The sequence below is a fragment of the Podarcis muralis genome, chromosome 16, assembly GCF_964188315.1.
Source record: "Podarcis muralis chromosome 16, rPodMur119.hap1.1, whole genome shotgun sequence".
Classification (NCBI taxonomy): domain Eukaryota; kingdom Metazoa; phylum Chordata; class Lepidosauria; order Squamata; family Lacertidae; genus Podarcis; species Podarcis muralis.
This window is the reverse complement of record NC_135670.1, coordinates 29213614-29217385: the sequence shown is the minus strand read 5'-3', so window position 1 is coordinate 29217385 and position 3772 is coordinate 29213614.

Genomic DNA, 3772 nt, shown 5'->3' with positions numbered 1-3772 from the left:
GCACTTCAGCCCAAGGCGCACGCGCGGTGTCGTTAATTTATTAGAAGCGGGAGTGGGGTGGGGGGAGAGAACTCTCGCGTTTTGGCTCCTCCCCCCCTCGAGCGCGCGCGCTTCGACGCGAAAGACTCGTGATTTGCCTTGCCCTCTCCGCCCCCCCTTCCCCATCTCTAACTCCGCCCACACTCGGTGCGCGCGCAGTTGAGGCTCCTGAGCCGCCGTTAAAAAACGTGGATTCGTGCTTTTTAAAACCCCCCTCCTCCGCTTCGCACACGCTCTTTTGGGTTGTGTGAGGTTTTCTTTTTAAAAAAAAACCCCAACGACTCCGCCCCCTTTTCGCGCTTTCTGTCCCTCACGCGCGGACTCTCGAGGCGAGGCGCACGCGCGCAACTAAGGCGCGCGAGGCTTGCGCGCTGCCGTTAATAAGCGCTGTGGGCCGGGGGGGGGGGAGGGGCAGTACGGCGACGCTTGGCCCGCGCGCGGACTTTGAGGCAAGGCGCATGCGCCTCTGGGAAAGGCGGGAGTTTGTAGCCGTTAAATGAATATATAAATACAGTACTGTATAAATTATAGACGTGAAATTTTGCCGCCGCAACTTGTCAATCACGAGTTACAGACTCCCCCCCCTTACTTAAAAACAACAACGTTGCAGTTGTTGTAAAGGGCGGCGTGTGCGGAATGCAATAATGATGCAGAATACATAGATAAATACGTATTTTGTGTGGTTTTTATCTTGTATTTTTATGTTGTGTGAACTGCCTGAGATCTACCGAGGGCCGTACACAAATATAAATAAATAATATGGGTAAAGTTTTTTTCAATGACATCACGTGTTAATTAGCAGATGATCTATTTATTGCACTTATTAATAACAGCTAACATTAAAATGCCCCAGGAATGATGCATATTATAACACAGCTCTTTACAGCCCTTTAAAAAGCAGCATCTTGAATAAATTATTGGGGGGAGGGCAGGTAAACCTTGCCCCACATAATCAGAAGACACGTTGCATGCACACAGTTTGAATGGCAATGCCCATCAACTTTTTTGCGGGGGGGGGGGTGCGGTCCCATCAAATATTTTATTGGGAGGGCTAAAGAGACCTTGGCCCCTAGGAGTTGGCTCCTATGCTGGCAACAATTTGCACGGATAATCTTAAGGATAACAATTCATGCTTTGATGAAGTCCACAAACGCTAATGCTTATGGTGCCGCTCAACTTTGGGTTGTTATAGAAACAAAGTTCACTGTGGATTCCCAACATGTTTAGATAATTTCTCTTTACTTTTATTAAAGATTTATCATAAGATAACAACCATTAATTTCTCTTTGTCAAGGAAATATGTGAAGACAAATTCCAGAGCAGTATTTTGCATGGTTTTCACCTACCACAGCCCTTGTGAAGAGTCACTGTGATTATTTTGTAAACTTCTCAGGCTGAAATTGAACTGTCAATTTTTGTCCTTTTTTGCTATAATATATAATATAGAGGGAGAGATGTTGAGTGTTTTGGTTGTGTTTTTATATATCAATCTGATACATAAATTAATCTTAAGGTTCAATGCTTTCACTTGTGGATTTTTATCACACTACATTTGTTAATTGCCTTGCTGTTACCAGGATGTCTGTTTCAACACAATTGTTTTGTGTGCTTTCCCTGAATGGCTGCTCTTAATAATTATCACTGACTGTACTTTTCTATATCCTTTCCTTCTGGCCTCTTCATTTATCCCCTGCCCTTCCCAGATAAACTGGTAATTCAATAACAACGGTGCATCTGATGAAGAGGACCCCTGTCTGCCAGCCTTCATTAACTTCATGTCCTTCAGGTAAAATCTTTATAGTGGGGGTGGGGAGCTGAAAAAATGTCACATCTGGCAACCAATGTGCCCCTCTGGTTTCAGGTAGTACATGGGTAGATATAAAACAAAAATAAAAACCAGGGCACAAATTTTCACGGCCCACTAGCAGCTATGGTGACTCATTCACCAGAAGTAATGTATTTTGCTTTAGCTCTGGAAGTGTATACTCAATACTGACCAAACTAAGCCTCCTGATGTTTATCTAATTTAGGCAGCAGCCAAAGGGACTTACTTTTGAATAGGCTGGAATAGGATTGCACTGTAAGGCTATGATCCTATGCATGCTTTCCCATGGGTAAGTCTACACAGGACACAGTAAGGACTTCCTTCTTAAATAGTCAAGCATAAAATTACACAGGCTGCGCACATGCCAAACATTTAAAGTTCATGACTGCCCCACAAAGGATCCTGGGAACTGTAGTTAACGGTGCTGGGAATTATAGCTCTTTGAGGGGGTAAACTACAATTCCCAGGATTCTTTGGGAGAAAATCTTTTGTGAAACTGGCTACATAAACGAAGCCCCCAACTCCTGATTTGTGTTGTCTCCTTGCTATTACATAGTCGAAGTTGGAGAAGTTTATATTTAAACAAAATGAATTATTTTAAAATGTAAATCTATGAATATAAATTAGCATATGCAAATGTTATACAAATCAGCACCTTTTGGTGATGCATTTCCTCTTCATGGCCATGTCGATGCGTTAAGAAGCCCCCTTATGTGAAGTGAAGCTCAATAACGTAAGGAAAATAAACATCTGGAACAGGTAACGGTTTTTAATCTGCAAGATTATGAACTTGTAACCTTTTAATGTTATTTATTTATTTAGAGATGTTGTATAGCCCAGAAGGTATGCATATAGCAATCAAATAATAACAAATAAAAAAATACAACTAAAACATCTACGATGAAACAATTATAATCAATTCAGCAGTACAAAAGCTTTTTGTTTAAAAAAAAAAAAAGACCTCAAAGGTACCATTGCACCAGTGCTGGCGACGTGCTTTATAGCAGGAAGTTAGCTACTTTTCTGTTGCCTTATAAAGTATGCATCTTTACCTTCATATACATTCGGCATAATTAAAAGAGCTTTCCTCACCTTTACTTTTAGGAATCTCCACAGCCACAGTGTTCTATTGCAAGCAATGCACGGCCAAAACATTACAGGAAGACTTGACGGCAGGTTCAGGATGCCCATACTATGGGGAGGTAGGTTGATGCACATGACTTAAAAGCCCTACTTGTGAGCACTTATGATGTCACTCTTTACCACATGCACAGTGGGTCCCCTGAAAGAAGGATGCGCCACTCAGCATGGGAAGGGGTCTTGAGACCTTTTTGAAAGGCTCTTCTTTGCTAATTCACTACACTCTCATTTAGTGCTGGACCACTTCATAATGATCAATAATCCAACGTTCCACACTCAGTTCATGGGGCTTATGTTGGCATTTAAAGCCCTGAATAGCCTGGGGTCGTGTTAACACTTCCCATATCAACCTGGTGTGTTAAGATCACTGAAAGACAGTCTCTGGGTGGTCCCTGTGTTAAATGAGATGAGTTCTGTGCGGGCCTGTGGAAGAGCATTTGTGGTGGTGACTGTCATCTGTAGAATGTCTTTGACCTAACTTTTTATTCTCTTTGGTGTCAGGTAAAAACTCACATTTTGTTGTCAAGCTTTGAGTCTGAAGGATTAAGTCATTTTTGCTGTTACTTATGTACTTTACTAGAATTTTTTAAAAAAACATTTTCCTTATTTTGTATTATGATTTACATTACCTTTTAATTTTTTGTTGTTAAACCCTGCCACCATTTTTGTTGAAAAGCAGTTTTATAAATAAAGCAGAGCAGGTTCAATTGCCATTCAGGTTAAAGAGCACAGCCATGGGCAATAGCCAGGATTTATGTTAGGGAGACA